We start from the raw sequence: 19,925 nt of genomic DNA, 5'->3' as shown, positions 1-19,925 counted from the left end.
GACTCTCTTGTCAGCTTCTAATCTGTCAATCAGTCTGCCAATTAATAAGCATTTATTGAGCCATGTGCTAGATGCTTAGGGATATAGAAACAAAAATGGAACAGTTCTTCTTCTCAACCCACCATCGTTGAAGACATCAACACTTTACTGGGTTTTTTTGTTGGTGTTGTTTTAAGTTGCTTTAAAAGTGTGCTGGACTAATTGGAAAACTGTTCCTTAAATGGTCAGAAGAAAACTACAAAATAGGAGTCACTTTAGGTGGGGATGAAGAGCTCATCCTATATATCTTTTTTTGGGGGGGGTAGGCGATGGGGTTAAGTGACTTGTCCAGGGTCACACAGCTAGTAAATGTTATGTTGTCTGAGGCCAGATTTGAACTCAGGTCCTCCTGAATCCAGCGCCAGTGCTCTATCCACTGCGCCGCCTAGCTGCCCTTCACTGTATATATCTTACAGAGATGTTGTGAGCAAGGCATTTTGTAACTCCAAAGTGCTACCAAGCTGTGTTATATTCTTATGGAAATGAGTAATTAGTAAAAACACATCCCGTCTGCATATTGCTGGTCTGTTATGAATTATGCCGAGTGTCTTACAACTTGAGACAAATAATCCCTGCTCATTTTCTTATTTCCTTTTTATATTCTCACTGTGTTCAAGTCACTTTTGACAACTGAGTGTCGATAGGAACATCTGGACCATTCTTTTGTTTAAACCTCTACACTTTCATATAGTTAGTCTCCTTATTTCCCCTTGCTATAAAACTTTACTATCCATGATGCTACTTTTATGATTACTTCTTTAAAAAAATTGTTTTTATGTGACCTTTATTTCTGAATATATCCTGACCTTCTTCTTCAAAAAGCCATCCCCTGTAATAAAGACTAAAAAAGACAAAGAAAGAGAAACCAAAAGCAATCTGTTGAAACCAACCAGCACATCACCTGAATCTAACAATGCATGCAATATTCTATACCCATAGTCCCTCATGTCTTCAAAGAAAAGGAGGTGCATTTTTAGCTCTCCTCTGGGGCCAATGGTAATAAATTAATTACCCAGTATTCATTTGCAGTTTTATTTTTTTCCATTTGTATCACTGTAATTATTATGTACACAGTTTTTCTTGTTCTCCTTATTGCATTCTTTGTTGTCATTGTCCAGGTGTTTTTCAGTCACGTCTGACTCTTAGTGATCCCATTTGGGGTTTTCTTGACAAAGATACTGGAGTATCTTCAACCAATATACCTAGTCAAGGAAAAATAAATTCCACCATTTCTATGTCTAAAAAATGCAGGTCTCATTCTGTATCTCATCATTTCTTTGCAAGAGCTAGGTAGTATTCTTCATCACTGGTCCTCAAGAATCATGGCTGATCATTGCATTAGTCAGAATTCTTAAATCTTTCAAAGCTGTTTGTCTTTACGATGGTATTGTTCCGTGTATAAATTATTCTCCAGTTCTACTCACTTCACTCTGCATAATTTTGTACATTTAGATACTTTTGGAATATCAGTTATCATTATTGTAGTTTGGGGATTTCTGGCTATTTTCACCCATGGTTGTGTCAGAAAGAATTCATACTGGTTTATAAGAGCCAATTGTTAAATTTTCATTGTGAATATACCTCAGAAATTGGCGAATACTACAAATCAGGGCTTTACTTGTTTTGTTGGCTGTCTAGACTTTAAAAGGTTGTAGAGAAAAATGTTAATAATAATGTAGATTAAACTTAAAGTTGTGTCATAAATATATGTGTATATATATACATATATGTATATATGCATATATATGTATGTGTATATATATGTACATACATACATATACATAAGGACACAATTGTTAAACATTTATCAACACACCCTATATCAAGAGCTCATGAATTTTGCCCCAAGAGTAGATTAACGGAGTCATATGGACTCAGTAAACCTGAATTTTAGCAAGGTTCTTGATAGAGTCTCTCACAATATCATTGTATTTATATACTTGGATATGAATGAGATGATGGTGCAGTTTGGTTGATTCTGTCTAGCCAATTGAAAATACAGTTCAACAGTCTTAAGCACTTACCATTGTTCCAGACACAAAGGATATATAGACAAAAAAAAGAAATAGTTCCTGCCCTTAGGGACCTTCTTACGGTAGGTAGGAAATTGTTGGGAGAAGGCATATGCAGAAATAAATGCAATGCAATGTGGGCAGTGAAGAGGGAACAGGAGTTATCAATTAGAATGCACTAGGAATATTTGAGAAAAGAGAGGGCACAGATAGCTGGAAGATTAGAGAAGGCTTCTTAGAAAAGATAGCATATGAGCTGAATTTTGAACAAAAAAAAGGAACCTGAAATGCAGAAATGAGATAAGTCAATTTCAGAATAGGAGTCGGCCTATAGAATGCATGGAAACAGAGGAATAGATATTGAGTTGGAACGTGGTTGTAGTCCAGTTTGGCTGGGATATAGCATATATAAAGAGGAAGGACATAAAATAACCTAAAACGGTAGGTGGAGGCAGAAACATGGCTTAAAAGATAAAGGAGTTTTTATTATTATTATTATTGTTATTATTAATGAAATAGAGAGCCAGTAAAAGTTTTTAAGCAAGGGCCATGCCTTAGGAAGATTCTTTTTCCAGCTATGTGAAGGATGTATTTAAAAATAAAGGATGTATTATGTCGTCTATTGCTAGAAGATGACAGCCCTAGGCAGAAAACAGTGATATAGGCAGGTAGTGAAAAAAAAACAAAACAGGCATGGGACCAAATTAAAACAATAGGCCAGCACATAAGAGTCATGATAGTAACTCTTTTGTTTATTGCTTTTATAAACTGATGGCTTCAATGACCCTACAAGATAAGTAGTATATATATTACAGAGTTTACAAGTAGGAAGATAAATTCAAAGGCTATTTTAATAATCCAGGCAAATGGTAATGAGGTTACAAAAATGAGGTTATAAAAGCAGTGGTCATGTGAATAGAAAAAGGGGGCAAAAGAGAGATGCTCTGAAGGTACAATTACTAACATTTAGCAATTGATTGATTTTGAGGAGGTGAAGGAGTGAAAAAAGATGAATTTTATCAGTGATTTGAATGAAGGTATAGATACTTTCCAAATTTGGAGATTGTATGACTCTTGGAGAGATAAATAATACACAGGATGACAGAATTAGGAAGACCAGAGATGTCAAAGGGCTGAAATCATGGATTAAAATTAATAAGATGAAATATAATAGTGAAAAAGTAAATTCTTTAACTTAAGCTAAAAATGCCAACTGTATCAGTATAGCAATTTGATATGGCTGCCAACAGAGCTAATATGTACCACCTTAGGTTGCAATAATAGAAGTATAGTAACCCAAACCAGGAAGATAATAACCCGATTATATTCTGCCCTAGGCAGACCACATAGTCAGTACTTTGTTCAGTTATATATTCCATACCCTAGAAGGAATACAAACAAACTTGACTATGTCTAGAGGAGGGTGACACAGGATGGTGAGGAAAATCAAAACCATAGTTTAAAAGGATCCATTCCAAGGAATGGGGATAAATTGATTGGAGGAGAGAAAGACCATGTTAGCTGCCTTCATGTACATGCAGACTTGCCATGTGGAGGAATGATTGTCTATAACAAGGACCAAAGGCCCAAAGCTACAAGGAGCCAGATTTTGGGTCAAATTAAGGAAGGTATTCCTACAAATTAGAAATGTCAAAAAAATGTAATAGTTTGCCTCTTGAGGTCATAAATTCCCTGGGATAGTTGTTCCACAAAGACTGAGTGACCATTTATTGGGGAAGTTGGAAATCAGATTCATGATTTTTAGTAGAAAATGGACTAGATGATTTATGTGATCCTTTAAAACTCTGTGATTTTGTGAAGAATCAACAAGAAACCTTTCCTGATCCACATTAATGCTAATGCCTTCCCTTTGTTAATTAACTCCTACTTATCTTGTATATATCTTATTTATATGCTGTGCTTCCAAGTTGTTTCCATCATTACTCTACAAGCTACTTGAGAGCAGGGACTATCTTTACTTTTCTTTGTATTCCCAGTGTTTGGCATGGTGCCTGTCATCTGCTAAGCCCTCAATAAATGTTTGTTGATTGATTGTTGACAAAAAAGTCAAAATATGAGAATCAGAATGTGAGAAGAAGCATAGCATCATGGAAATAGTGCTGGATTTGGAATCAGGAGGATCTGGGTTCAAATCCTACCTCAGACATTTACTGGTTGCATAAACACTTAACTTCTTTTGTTCTTACTTTCTCACTTGCAAAATGATAGGGTTGGACTGTATGGGCTCAGAGATCCCTTTTTTAGGTCTAGATCTCAAACCTCATGATTCTATGACTTGAATCATTTCCAGAATACTATGATTCTATAACCTGAAAGTCATAGAAATGGGTTGGGATAGAATGATTTCATAGTTCAGAAATAGAGATCGAGGTCCCCTTTTGCTGTCTCCAAGGAAAATAAAGAGGACTCCCGGATAAGATTTGGGCCCTTTCCTTTCTCTTTGAGCAAATATGCCAATAGCATTTGGGTTAATGAACTGTGCCTTTTAATAAATGGTTCTTATCTTGCTGGAGTCATGCTAAATTGTCAGGATTTTAAATTAACTTAATAGTTTCATGGATGGTGTTTATTCACTAGTTACTCAGAAAGTGAGCTAGATCCCCAACCTCTTTTCACCCCTACCCCCACTGAATTGTGCAACAGTTAGTTATTCCATTTGAGTTTGAAAGGGAATGCTTAGGATTAATGTATAATGCCTCAATACCTCCCTTAATGGACATTTCTAAGCCTGTTTCAAACTAAAAGGCAATTATTAATCACCATGTCACTCAGTTTTCAGTCAGCTGCAGAAAAGTCAAGTTTTGTAATGGCTAAGGGCTACTAGTAGTGCCCTCTCCTGCCTCAAGGGGGAGGGAAAGCAAGCCCCCATTCCCTTACTTCTGACTTTGCCCCAGCAAATACAGCCTATCAGGATTGGTTTGTGAGGTGAAGAGAGTGAGAATATTACCATTTTCCTCAGGGCCCTCTGATTTCCTCAACTATCCAACCTCTCCAAAGATTTTCAGTATCCAGCTGAATACTGGATTCTTCTGCAAAGGCTTTGGCAATAACAGTGTGCAGTCCCTACCCAGAGGCTGCATTGCACCCCATAGCTATTTGCATTCCCAAGGTGATTACCATATGAGAAATCTTATTCCTATTGAAGCATGAAGGGATGTCATGTGGAAAAGAGATTAAATTTATTCTGTGTGACTCCAGAGGAAAGAACCAGGACCGAATGGATTACAGGGAGGGAGATCTAGGTTTAGTAAGAGGAATAACTTCCTAACAATTAGGGTTCTCCAAGAAGAGGTTGTGCCTTGATATTGTGAATTCCCCATGATAAGATATATTCATTTAGAGGTCTGATGGCATTTTATTGGGGATATTTTAGATACCACCCATCCACTGGTAATGAGTTACATTTAATTAATTAATCAATATATTCATGCAAAGCACTGCTAGCTGACAGAGGTGAGTGGGAGGGTGCAGAAATAATTATGATATTGTCCCTGTCCTCAAAGAGCTTATAATCCAGTACCAGAAAATAAAATAGTAACACAGATAAATATAGTACAAATTAGAATATCATAAGTACATATAATTAGCATAAAGTTAAATGAGATGAAATGAGAAAGGAATCACTTTAAGGAGAAAGTGGCATTTGCCTACTTCCAGAATGCCATGATTTTTTCAGTATAGGAATAAAAAAGTGAATTTTAAGTGGCTATTTGTATAATACGTAAAGAAAACTATACAGACCTTACCTCTGCTTGCTAGAAGATGACAAGCCTAGGCAGAAAACAATGATATAGGCAGGCAGTGAAAAAAAGTAAAACAAAACCAGGCATAGGACCAAATTAAAACAATAGGCCAGCACAGAATAGTCATGATAGTAACTCTTTTGTTTATTGCTTTTATAAACTAATGGCTTCAATGATCCTACAAGATATGTAGTGTTTATATCAGTATCCTTATTTTACAAATATGATGACTGGAATCAGTGAGATGATGTGACTTGCCCACAGCCACAGAGCTAGCCAAATGTCTGAATAAGAACTAAAACAAAATCTCCCACCTTCACATCTCTACTGTTCCAGAAAGGGAGACAAATCAGGTTGACGGCAAAAATAAATAAGTGTCTGGTGTGGAGAGTACAAATACATTCACATTTTCATTTGCCATTTAACTTCTTCATTTGAATCTCCAACTATGATGCTTTAAAAAAAATGCTAAAGAAATATGAGGCTTGTTAGTTAGACCCAAGAATGCTTTGGGTTTCTGCCCTGTAGGAAAAGGAAGTTTCCTCTCCCTGGTATAACCAACTCTGCTAGACTGCTGGGAAATACAGGTGCCCAGCACCCTAGGGCAAGGCCTTTGAGTTGAGTGAGGAAAGGCAGAAGACAGAGCTTGGGCACTTTCAGTTTTTCAGCTGGTCCCTGAGAGGGTGACTGCTGAGCAGAGCTGTGACCTTGGGAAGGTCAGACTGGCATTTGAAGTGGTGCCGACAGCACGAGAGCAAGATGCACAGCATCAGTCATAAAGGAAATATTGTATATAAAAGATAAGTTTTCCCTTTCTTCTGGAAGAGGCACAAGGCACTCAGTTCATTTTGCATTCATAAAGTCTTCCACTGGAAATGCCTTTAAGTACTGCTGAGGGAGGCTTGAAGAAACATGTTGGGGAGTCAAATGCACATCTCCTTGGACTTCCTTTCATCTGCCTCAAAAAACACAATCTCTTCTAAAAAAAATAATAAGGTATCTCTCCCGACATCTCCCCTGCTAAAAATGCTAATCTTTTTTTGTTAACAACATCAGTCTCCCATGGTGCATAACTTTATCAATTAATAGAGGAACTGGGGAGAATGCCAAGGCTAGTACCTCAGTCCTCCTGAATGAAGACAGGATCTTGGGGTCAGAAAGGGAATATTGAATGATAAGGTTAAAATAAGAGATTGTATATGAGTTGCTTATCAGTTAATCCAGGTATGGTTAGGAAACACACAGGATCATAGACTTAGAACTGGAAGACTAAGATCACCTAGTCTAACCTGTCATTTTACAAGTAAAGCAACTGTGACGTGGCTTACGAGACTTGCCGAAGACCTGTACTAATGTGTGATGTTGGATCTTCAGTTTCCTAATTTATAAAATGGGGCAAAGGGTTTATGGAAGTCCTCTGGTTTCCTTTTCAGCTCTAAATTTATCCTATGGTCACACAGGTAGTAAGTAGCAGGGATAACATTTAAGCCCAGGTCCTTGGACTCCAAAGACCAGCTCTCTAGAACTCTGGATTATACCAACTTCCTTACTGTGTAATTCCTTCAGGGATAAGCCCCCCAAAGGAAAGCTCTAACCAGAGCCTGGAGAGATTTGATAGTTATAGACTTGGCCAATGAATCTGAATAGCCTTCTTTAATGAGAAAAGGATGGGAGATAAAGGATGGGACCATGAATTGTAGGGCATTTGGAACTTGAAAACTAGCCTCTTTCCCCAACTGGACTTTGTCTTCATTACTCCTCATTTGTCCTCACATTTAAGAAATATATTATAGCAATAAAGGTATCTGGAAAAGAGGGGGTGGTAAGCATATTAAACTCCTGTGATTTCCATCTGCCATCACCTTCTATGTCTACGAATCAAAGTGGTAGAGTAGAGCGAAAAAACTTCAGGTGTAGGAAATCAAATTAACACATACATGTATACACACACATGTATATGAAACCTTATTTCAATTTGTATTTATTGTTAGTGATTTGAGGCCATTTTATATGGTTATTGATAAAGACTCCAGTTATTTACATCTTTTTTGACTGTTCATATATTGGGGAATGGTACATATATATACATATATAATACACACGCACACACACACACACACACACACACACATATATATGCACACCATTCCCCAATAGATGTGTATATGTGTGTGTGTGTGTGAGTGTACAAACATACACACCATTCCTCAATAAATGAAGGATCAAAAAGTATGTAAACAACTGATTCTTTATCAATAACCATATGAAATGGATATGGCTTCATATCATTAACAATAAATACAAATCAAAGCAAGGATTTATATCACCTCCAACAAATTGGCAAAAATGACAAAACATGTTTTAAAAAAAGGTAATGTTGGAGGGGCTACAGGAAGGTGGAACAATAAATTAGGCTAAACGTTATGAAAAATAATTTAGAAATATTTGAAAAAAGTAACTTCTTTTTGTTCTGCATTTTCTTTTGCAACATGGCTTAATATGGAAATATATTGCGTGACTGCACATGTACAACCTATATCAAAGTGCTTTCTCACCTTGTCAAGGAGGGAAGAAGAGAGGGAGAGAGGGAATTTGGAACTCAAATTAAAAAAAAAGAATGTTAAAATTTTTTTATTTATATGTAATTGAAAAAATAAAATAAAAGTTAAATAAAAAAAGGAAATAGTAACTAAACTTCATAGCCTTCGATCCAACAATATAGCTGTTGGGCATCTATCAATAAGGAAGCTGAAGACAGAAAGGAAAAGTCCATCAGTCCATCTGTTTATAAGTATAAACAAAGTAGATACCCACTAATTGCAGAACTGTGAAACAAATTATATCATATGAATGTAAGAAATGATGAATATGATAAATTTGGATTAAGTCAATCAATATTTACTAAGTCATTATTGTGTACTAGAAACTGTGTTAGGCACTAGGGTTCCAAATACAAAAGTAAGAATGTTCTTACATTTTACTGAGAACAAATGTGAAAAGATTTGTATAAAGTAATACAGCTAGGGATAAGTAAAACCAGGAAAACAATAGACACAGACTCCAAAAATATAAATGAAAAGAACACTATAATAAGCCAAATGCTTTATGATTATAATGACCAATGTTGGCAAAGAATAGGAAATACACCTTCCTCCTTTCTTTGGAGAAATGGGTAACTGTGGATGAGGAGTGTTGTATACTGTTAGACTTTGTTGTAATGTCAGCTGATTTTGCTAAGTTGTTTTTCTTAGTTACAAGGGAATTCTTACTAGGCCTGGAAATATCCAGAAATGACTATGGTATGAAAATAAAAGAGACTGATAAAAAAATTTAAATAAAAGAAAATAGAGGGGAAAAAAACAGAAAAACAGTGGCCCAGGAATAAACCAACAAACAAACAATAAATAAAACCTGGTTTTGAGTTCCCATTGGCTAGATTTGTGACTTTGATCCAGTCATTTAACCTGAATGATCCCCTTTCTCTTCGTCTGCACAATGGAGAAAATGAAATCTCTCCTCTGTGATTTCTCAGGATTGTTATGATGACCAAAATAGCATAATGAATGTTAATGTTCTCTGCAAACTCTGAAGTGCCCCGTACCTGTGATTATTAATAACCATCATAATCAGCCTAATGTGCCTTCTGCAAGGTGGTTTTGGGGTTTCATCCTTGATTTGAAGAAATTTGTTTTTCTCTCAATGTTGCTGTCTTCCCTGCCCTAAAATGGGTCAGATTGGAGGTAGCTATGTTGTGAACATATGCCCCTAACCCACACACAGGACAAAGTGGAAAAGGGAGTTTCCTAAGATAGAAGTAGTTTGTCTATTCATTGTAGTGATTTTGTTTGGAGCAGGAGGGGTTTCCGTCAATCAGAAGGAGCTGAAGAACTGAGTGTCCTCTCACTAGGCTTCCTGATTGATTGACAGTTGGGTTGTGTGCACTGGGAGACAGTATGATTGTTCTGAGAGTAGGAGTGACTAACTTAGAGAAGGATGAGAGGTGGTAACATGGGGGACTTCGATGGAGAAGTACTGCTGTGCTGCTAGTCTTTGTGAAAGGGGTGGTTTTAGTGACCCCAAATCTCTGGTGTGAGTGGGGAGCCCCTTAACATGCCAAGCCAGCTGTTGAAGAACACACCAAGAACAAACACATGTATTTTTAAAATTCAAGGAAATCAGAAAACATTTAACTCCTCTCCTTCCCCAGTTACTGCCCTGAACAGAGCCCTAAGGATAGTTTTATGCAGCAAAGGGAACCATATTCTGTATAGCTCTTTTCTTATTTGTACGCAATTAACTTCTATGGAAGCCTAAAATGGCCAAGTTGGAAAACAGAATTTATCCTCAAGCACTGTGTGTCTATTGGGCCCCCTTTCTCTGGGGAAAATTAGCAGAGACAGAACAGATGTCATGGTACTCTTTGTCTGAAACACCTTAGCAAACCACTAACTTAGACAACTCACAGTATGCAGTTGGATACCCCATCATGGTATTTTTATTTCCTAGGAATCAGTTGGGTTTTGATGAGAAGGGAAGGGTAGCATTCTTTTTCAATTCCCCTCTCAAATCATGGTAGATAATTTTGTTTATCAAAATTCTTAAGTCATTCAAAACTGTTTGTTTTTACAATGTTGTTGTCATGGCATAAATTGTTCTCCTAGTTCTGCTTACCTGACTCTGTACAAACCTCCTGACAGAAAAGTGATGGACTTAATACGCAGAATAGGACATATTTTTGAACTTGGTTAATACAGGAATTTGTTTTATTTGACCGTACTTATTTATGATGAGGGTTTTGTTTTTCTTTTTTTTCCCTTAGTGGGAGGAGATGAAGGGAGGAAAAATAAAGACATTTTTAATTGAAAAAGAATGGAATTTAATGTAAAAGGGGGGAGACAAAGAGGTAGGAAGAAAATAAAGGACTAAGGGGGAAAAGGAAGGAAGAGGAAATCTGTTAATCCATTTCACAATCCTGGGCATAAATTAGTGAGTAGGTGACCTAGGCACATGTGACTCTGCCTTCCACCATTTAGTCACTCTTACCTAACTTTCATTTGCCAAAAAAACCCAGCTCAGCAGCATATGCCTTTGTAGAAGTAAATGCCAAGGCTGGTCTTTTTTACTGTAGAAGTTTTAGGGAAGAGGATTTGGCTCAATGTAAGGACAGTTGGAGCTATTCAACAATGAAACAGACTGCCTGGTGAAGAACTGAGTGCCCTCTCACTAGAAGTTTTCAAATAGATGCTGGATGACAGTCAGTCAGGGATGGCATACAAGAGATTCCTTGTATGCTGTGTAGATCCCTTATATGCCTATACAAGAAAAAGGTCAAACTTCAAACACCAGTTATTAAACACTTACTATGCATGAGTCTGGGGGGAAAGCAGCGATTAACTGTAACATATGCCCTACCTTCCTGGTGTTCACAGTGTAATAGGGAAATATGACACATATTAAAAAAAAAGACACACAAAAGGTTGGACAAGATAACCTTTATCTGTGTTCTTTTCCAAAAGTATGATTCTTCTCCTGACTATGAGCACTTTACTTTTCCAGGGAGACAAGCTCAAGTGAATGTCTCTAGCAATTAGAATGATAGGTAACCATATTTGACCACTGGGTCTAGAGTCAGAAAGACCTGAGCTCAAATAGGGCCTCAGACATTTACTAGTTGTGTCTCTCTAAGCAAGGTACTCAACCTCTGTCTGTATCAGTTTCCTCAACTGTAAAATGGGTATCAATAGCACTATCTCATAAGGATGTTATGAAAATCAAATGAGACATTTGTAGAACCATTAGCACAATGCATGGTACATAGTAGGCACTTAATAAATGTTTGTTTCCTTCCTTATATTGGGCAGAAATTTTCTCACTGCAACTTCTTTTTATTTATCCTCATCCTTGTCTCTGAGACAACCCTGGCTAAATCTATTCTGTCTTCTACAAGTTACATCTTCCAATAGGGAAGACTGCTTTCATATCTCCTGTTCTTCCCACCGACATCATCATTTCTATAGATGACCAAAAAAGCTCAGTAGGAAGAGACAGAGAGAGAAAAATTTCATTGAAAATAACTGCACTCAGTATAAAGTCTACCTGCCAAGACACACCCAGGAGCTCTAAGAACACAATTACAAAACAATTTTCGCAGGAACAAAGACAGATCTAAACAATTGGAGAAATCTTAATTGTTCATGGATAGACTGAGCCAGGAACTCTACAAACACAGTTGCAAAACAATTTTCACAGGAACAAAGATAGATCTGTTGTCCAGTGTATCCAGTGCCTTCAAGCATTCCTTGTACAAAATGGTTTCCAGACCATTAGAAATTTTTTGGTTTGTCAGTGTGCATCGTAAAATGTGATGCCTGGAACTTGATGCGGTATCCCAGATGCAGCCTATGTAATAGAATCATATTCCTCCCCCCTCACTCACATCATGGACTATTATAATGTGTACTGAGTTTGCAATTAGTTATTGTTTTCCAGCAACTGTGTCTCATTTGTTGTCTAATATGTGGACAACTAAAATCTCCAGATCTTTTCCCCTCCATCACTTATTGCTATCAAACAATGTCTTTTCTAGTCATATTTGTATAGTTGCTTTCTTTAACCTAAATCCGGCCTTTTACCCTCCTAAGTGCTTTATTAATCTCAGTGTTGAGGTTTCTGGTGGAAAGTCTAAGGGATTTGCAATTGGCCTTGTAATGTTTAACATTGTTACTTTTTGATAAAGACTTAGATGACATGCTCAATCAGTTTAGAGCTGGTAAAACTGGAAGTAATTGCTAGCACAATGGATGACCGAGTTGAAATCCCAAAAAGAGATCTTGGGAAGCTAGAGTATTGGGTTAAATCCAATAAGACAAAATTCAATATGGATAAATGCAAAGTCTTACAATCGGGTTCAAAATATCAGCTTCACAAATGTAGTGTTGAGGTGGAATAATTAGATTAGCAGTTTTTCAGAAAGAAAAAAAAAGATTTGAAGATTTTAGTAGATTGTAAATTCAAAAATCATTGAGCAAATGTGGTGTGATAGTCAAAAAAGACTAAATGAGCTGTGTTGAGAGGAAGAGAGCATCCAGGAATACGGAGAGCATGTTGTCTCTGCACTTTGCCCTAGCCAAACCACATTGGCAGTACTGAGTTTAGGTTTGGGTACCATAATTTCTGAAGGCTGTTTATCAGTAGAACATCCAGAGAAGGACAAATAGGAAGGGAAAGGAACTGAATCCATGCAATATGAGAAGTTGAAGAAACTGGGGATATTTATTCTGAAGAAGAGAGGTCTGAGAGGGAGGACACATAGTCACTGTCTTCAAGTATTTGAAAGGAAGAGAGATTAGACTTGGCTCTGCTTGGCCCCAGAAGGCACAATCAGGTGGAAGGTGTAAAGAAACAAATGTAGGTCTGATATTAGGGAAAACTTCTTAACAGCTGTGAAAACAGCTGTCTCAAAGTAGAATGGGGTATTTTAGGAGATTAGGAGGTGTCCCTTCACCACAGTTCTTCAGGAAGAGCCTGGATAGCTGACCACTTGTATGTTCTAGAGAAGATTCCTTTCAAGTGTGAGTTGAACTAAATTAGCCACTGAGGTCCCTTTAACCTTTAAAAATTCTGTGATCCTGGGAACCATTGTTTCAGCCCAGTAAAATGATTGTAAATCCTGTTTTCCAATATATTAGTTCTTCTCAGTTTTGTGTCATCTTCAAATTAAAAAAAAAAAACATTGTCAACAGTTGTTCTGTATCTCTAGTGAGGATCAAATAATAAATAGATTTTGGTCCCAAATTGTAGCACGCTTCACTTAAGTTAACGAAGAGATAAACATGGGTTGACTGCCCTAGGAAACTCGTCAACAATTAGAAAAGGGAAATTGGGGATCGTGTCTTCTCATTGCTTAGTGATCTCTCTGGGATGGTTTGATGGAAATCCTGCAGAGAAGAAGAAGAGTGACCTGGATGGATTTCCACAAGGTCCTGATTTTCTGTTAGCATTTGACCTCATTTATCAGGATGCTGCCCCCGAGAGTCAGCCACCCACCAGCAAAGACCTAAGTTCCCTTTAACAACAAGTCCACACTACCTTTTGATCTCATCCAGCAAGCAAGAATCTTGCTCCATGACTTGTCAATCAAGTTAGGAAGGGGGAAGGAGCTGGGGAGAACTAGACAGTGTAGCAAATGAATCTTTAACAAAAGTGAAGACCTGGTTAATTTTCCCAAAATAATTGATAATAATTAATTTATTTGCTGAGTAATGGGGCATATTGAATGTACATGTGCTTGATCTGCTCTTTCTTGTTCCTAGGTAGAGTATTTGTGCTCAGCTTGTTGAGTTAATGAAATGTTCAAAGTGGTTTCAAGAAAGACTGTCTATTCCTGTAAAGCTAATTATAGCAACTGAGGCTAACTTTGTGTGAAGACTTTGTATTATCCATTCATTCATTTACCTATTTGTTTATTCATGCATCTATTTATTCACTCATTTAGTCATTTAATCATCTATCCACTTATTGATTGATTCATTCATTTATCCATTCATCCATTGATTGATTCACATGATTTATCCAGTCATTCACCCATCCATCCATTTATTTATCTATTTATTGATTGATTCATCTATTTTTAATTTATTCCTCCATTTAATCATCTATCTGGTTTTAATCTATGTCGTTTAGAATATAGGTAAGTCCACTCTTCTTCCTAGTTTGATTTGCCTGGAGGAACATCTGAGAGAGAAGGACCCTACCAAGATTTTCAGATTCTGAGCAGTACTTGCCCTTAGCACAGTCGGAGAGGTCCTGGGTCAAAGCAAGGTTTTAAAAATGAAAGACTTGGCAAAAATGTGCGTGCTGAGTTTGGATGATGTCTGGACATCTCGCTGGGACACATCCCCTCCCTTCCTTTCTCAACCAAACTCTCAAATTTGCAAAGGCAATACATGGTCATAGTTTTACTTTGGCATTTGCTGCGCACGGGCAAACAAGTGAGGAAGATCGTACCAAGGCGGGTGCGGGGAGAGGGGGGATGAGGCTGTTGGGGAAAGCAATGGTACTGCCTCTTGAGCTCAGTGCAGAAGCCACTGCATGCAAAAGATTGTTATCAGTGTTAGCAAAGTAATTAAAATGTACTAATCATTTCCCACAATATTTATGTATTGAAAGTAATTCTAACTGATTGCCTTTAAGTAGCATTTTATTCTGTTTCAGTAATAAACAGTTGTGAGCATGCTTCTTGTTGCTTCCTAGAACTCCCAGCCCACCCACTGTGGTAATGACACAAGACAGGACACATCCCTCATCTCAGAGCACAAGTTCAGAGTTGCTCTTCTACCAAGCTATAGCTGAATCTTTCAATAATTTTTTTTTAAACAATCCCTCCACTTTTCTCTCCCCAGACCCAGCCAGGCTTTCTCTACCACTAATTTGGGGCCTCTGAGCATCCTCTAATCACAAATATCAGGATTTTTTTTTTTTACTATTCTCCCTTTGCTACTATTGCCTTTCGAGTACCAGTCATCCAATGAAATTAAGACAGACAAACAAAGAGCTGGGTTGCAAACCCTGGGATTTTATTAAAAAATATATTGTTTACAGCAGTGGTAGCTTTTGATGTTAGGTGTAAAACAGTCTGTTCCTACAGTGCAGGCAGCAGGCTCTCAGCAGTCCAGGCCACTAGGGACAGGCAGGAAACATTCTGGGGATGTGGGGAGGTAGCAGAAAGAAGCCAGGACTGCCATTCTAGTATTCTAGAGGGGGAAGGAGAGAAGCAAAACAGAAAAGGGGAGAAAAGAGTCACTCTGGCAACTGGGTGAGGAAATCTGTCCTCTAGAAAGATGAAGGAGAATGTTAGAGTGGAAAGATGGCTGGTCCCCCATCTCCAAATTCACTATTGCTTCCGTTAAACCATGCTGGGGAATCAGGAGACCTATGTTTGAGTTTAGGGGCTGGCACTCCCTGTGATAATGTGTCTGGGCCATGTTTTTCTCAACTATAGAGAAAAGCGCTGTATTAGATGATTGCTTGTGTCTTCTAAGCTGTTATTTTTAAATATATATATATATATATATATATATATATATTATTGATATCTTTTATTTTTATATCACACTAGATATCCTCCTGAACTTCCCCTTCACTCTTTGAGAGAGGCATCCCTTATAACAGGGAATTTAAAGAAAAAAAAAAGAGGAAGAAGAGGGAAAAATCAGCAAAGTAATTAAAATATGTAGAAAAAATATGTTTTATGCAATGTTACACACCCATGGATTCTTCCCTGTCCCCTCCTCTGCAAAGAAGATAGGAAGAGAACATCTTCTCATATCTCTTCTTTTGGGGCTAAGCTTGTTCTCTTTAAAATTTCACAACATTTATTTTTGATTCCTTTGTAGTTGCTGTTCTGTCCATTTATGTGTGTGTGTGTGTGTGTGTGTATGTGTATGTATATATATATACCACACAGACATATATATATATATATATATATATATATATATATATATATGTCTCTGTGTATGGTATATGTATATATATATGTGTGTGTGTACATATATATATATATACACACACACACACACACAGAAACATATATATATATATACATATATATGTCTCTGTGTGTGTGTGTGTGTATATATATAAAATATGTATATATAGTGTTCCAGGCTTTTCTCCTAGTTCTAACAGGAGGTGATTTTTAGTTCCGGGGCCTACACAAATAAAAAGGGAAAAAGAAACAGTGGGGATGTCAGGCCCTGCGAACCAAATGTAGAGTTTTGCATGGGGAATATTTATAGGTCCACTATAAAACAAACTTCTTAGAGGCTTGTTTTCTACTGGAAAAGTAGAAATGAGGTAGTTCAGGGAGATTAACTTTCCAGCCTTATCATCTATCACACCCCATCATGCATACTAGGGTATAGCCAAACTGGCTTCCTTACAGTTCTCCACACACAATCATTCCATTTCCATCTGAGTTCTCTGTTCTTCCACTGCCTTCCCCACCCCATCAAATGCCTGGACGCACTCCCTTTTCACCTCTAACCCTTAGAAGCCATAGTTTTCTCCAAAGATCAGTTCAGGTACAATCTTTGATAGGAATTCTTGATCCCTACTCCCTAGCTGACTAGTGCCTTCCCCTTCAAATTATCTTATATTTATTTTGTACATAAAATGTGTATGTGTGTGTACATACATGTATGTGTGTGTGTCTGTGTGTGTGTGTGTGTGTGTGTGAGTGTGGTATCTTCTCTGATAAGCTCCTTGAAGGCTTTTGTCTACACCTACCTCAGTGTTTGGGACATAGTCACCATTTAATAAAATCTTGTTGTTTGATTATCCCCAGACTTCTGTGGCAAGAAGTCCCAAGCCCAGGTTTTCACCATCCCTAGGGCTGGTGTGACCAGTCCTCCTGTTAGCCACAGGACTTTCTTTGTTCAATATCCCCATTCAGAGATATATATATATATATATTGGGGAGTCCTGTGAAAGAGGCTTACTCTGCCAGTGTCAGGCAACATTAATGTAATACTTTGAAGTATATAAAGTACTTTCCTTGTAGAAAACAAGGAAGTGCATGCATTATGTCTTTTTGAGGTTGGCAGAGGTTTGGTGACATGTCTGAGGTCATGTAATCTGTTAGTGGCAGAGCCAGTAATGAAAGCTTGTCCTTGTAATTTCTAATCTGGTGCTATTTCCAGTAAAATATGCTGCCAAAAGTGAACTATCTTGCTATGTTATTCTATGATTGAGGGGTGGGAGTTCTAGGCTCAGCCTCGCTGAAGGAATCCCTTTCCGACCTTCATGTATACCTAGTACCAATAACCATCCATTTGCATAGGATCCTGCAAAGTCCTATCTTTAGAGAATTCACTGCAGTCAGATTTCCCAGCTTTGCCAAAAGCCAGCCAGGTCAGTATTTCCTAAGGTGATCTGGTCATATAGATCATTGTCTTTAACACTCCCAGGGACCATGGTGGCCCCTTGCCCAGGCTCCAGTGAACAAACCTAATCTGCATGCACATTTGCGTGAATCTGCATGCGCCTTTTGCAAGTGATCAATGTAAGTGTATATTTAGTCTCTCCTTCTACCATTTGGTTAAATTTATCATTTCTCTCTCTTCCCCCCCCACCACATTAGGATGCCCTTGCTTTCTCTATCACTAAGTGGCAATTTCTCTATCTGACAGGCTTATTCCATCCTGCCTTTATTCTTACCTTTCTTTTCCATTCCCTAATAGGAAATGCTTTCATGCTTTCATGACCTTTGAGGCATTTACCACAGGGCTGGGACTACCCTCTGCTTCCTTCATAGGATCATGGACTTAGAAGGGACCTTTTATGTCATTTATTCTAACTCCTACATTTTACAGATAGGGTAACTGAAATTAAGATTGGTTAGTAGCTTGACCCAACTCAAGGTAATAAGCAACGGAAGTAGGCTTTGAACTCAAGAATCCTATATCCTTTCCATTAAACCACAAAGTCATTCTGCCATTATTTGCCTTGACTTGAGACTCTGGGATCCTACTTCATATGGCTAGACCTAGTGGCCAAAATGCCAAAGAGCTCAGCATGGTAGCCAGGAACCTTGACAGCTCTCAAGTTGTAGTCATTTTTCATAGAAGTTAAGAACCATACCAATTGGGAGACTTATCTTGGGAATGGAATCCTGGCAGAAGTCAGGTCAAAATTATAGAATTCTAGAGCTGGAACCAATCTAAGAGATCATCTTCTGCCATTTCAAACAATGAATCCAAGAAACTGAGTCCAAGGAAAGTGAACTACTAGGTCCCACAATTAATACACATTAGAGTCTGGGATAAGAATTTGTCCCCTGATAATGAGAGAACAAGAAGAATCTTCTGACTTTTTAGTTCAGGGTTGTTTCTACTATGCCGTTCTGGGTCCTTCATTTTCCCCCAGCATTTCAGCTTTTCCCTGTGGGGTTGTGGATTTAAATTGGATTTTTTTTGTTCTTATTTTTAAACAGTCAACTCTACATGTATCGTGTATATGTGTGTGGGTGATGGAGGAGGGAAGGTGCTATACTCAACATTACAGATGCGTTAGACAGGATCCTTGCCCTGGGGAGATTTTGAAGAGCATCCCATCCCTGTCTTTCTAGCTCTGCTCTGGCCAATGAGAGTGCATCTCTGTGCTGTCCTGTGTTATATTCTCCCATTTCCTAACAGCGAGCCAGGGAGAGAAACACTGTGGTGGGGAGGGTGAGGGAAAGGGACCAAGGTATTTGAAATGAAAGTGAGCTTAACCTTCAAGCTCATCATTTTTCAGCATCATTATTTCACTTGTTCATTCTATGCATTTCCAGAACTGCTGAGTAAGTGGGCAAGAAATCCTTTGAAAAATGCACAAGGCTACTCCTCCCCTCCCTCAGCAAACACCACCTCCCTGCCCTGCTGCCTCTGATGTTTGCTGATGACTTCTTTCGCCTTCATCATGCTAGGGAATGAACTGCTGGTCTCCCCAACTGGGCTTTAGTTGCAAATAAAGCCAAGTCAATGACTACAGAGAGATGCAGAGTCAGGCCACATGACGAGAGGAACTTACTGGGCAAATCCTGTGCTCCCATCTCCAGGTTAGAAATGATACAAAGACATAGAGCTTCCTTTCCAAATACTCATCCAGGTATGCTGTAATACAGGAGTGTGTGTGTGTGTGTGTGTGTGTGTGTGTGTGTGTGTGTGTATGGTTGTGTGAATGGCTCATATAGATACCTCACATTCAGCTGATTACGTATCCTTGACACAACACACTCTTAGCATAGGGTAGTGAATAGAATACTGATCTTAGAGTCAGGAAGACCTAGGATCAATTCCAAATTCTGACTTTACTAACTAGGTGATCCTGGACAAGTCATTTAATCTCTAGGATCTTCAGTTTGCTCATTTGTAAAAAACAAACAAAAAAACCAAACAAACAAAAAGAGAGAGAGAGAGAGAGAGAGAGAGAGAGAGAGAGAGAGAGAGAGAGAGAGAGTGCACTTTATTAGATCATCTTCCAGCTCTAAATCTGTAATCCTCTGTACTTATGACCTTGAAATTTCTTTGATTTTTGACCTGAAGAACAGGAGAAAGTGATATAAACC

General features: G+C 38.0%; 1 protein-coding gene across 1 annotated transcript in view; it reads left to right on the top strand.

Moving 5' to 3' along the window:
- Positions 1-19,925, top strand: part of NTM (neurotrimin) — a 1,253,923-nt gene that overhangs the window by 32,362 nt on the left and 1,201,636 nt on the right. The window lies entirely within an intron of this gene.

This window comes from Phascolarctos cinereus, unplaced genomic scaffold, assembly GCF_003287225.1.
Source record: "Phascolarctos cinereus isolate Bilbo 61053 unplaced genomic scaffold, phaCin_HiC Scaffold_726;HRSCAF=1367, whole genome shotgun sequence".
NCBI classification, from domain to species: Eukaryota; Metazoa; Chordata; class Mammalia; order Diprotodontia; family Phascolarctidae; genus Phascolarctos; species Phascolarctos cinereus.
The sequence above is the reverse complement of the archived record's forward strand: the minus strand, read 5'-3'. Positions and strand labels throughout refer to the sequence as shown.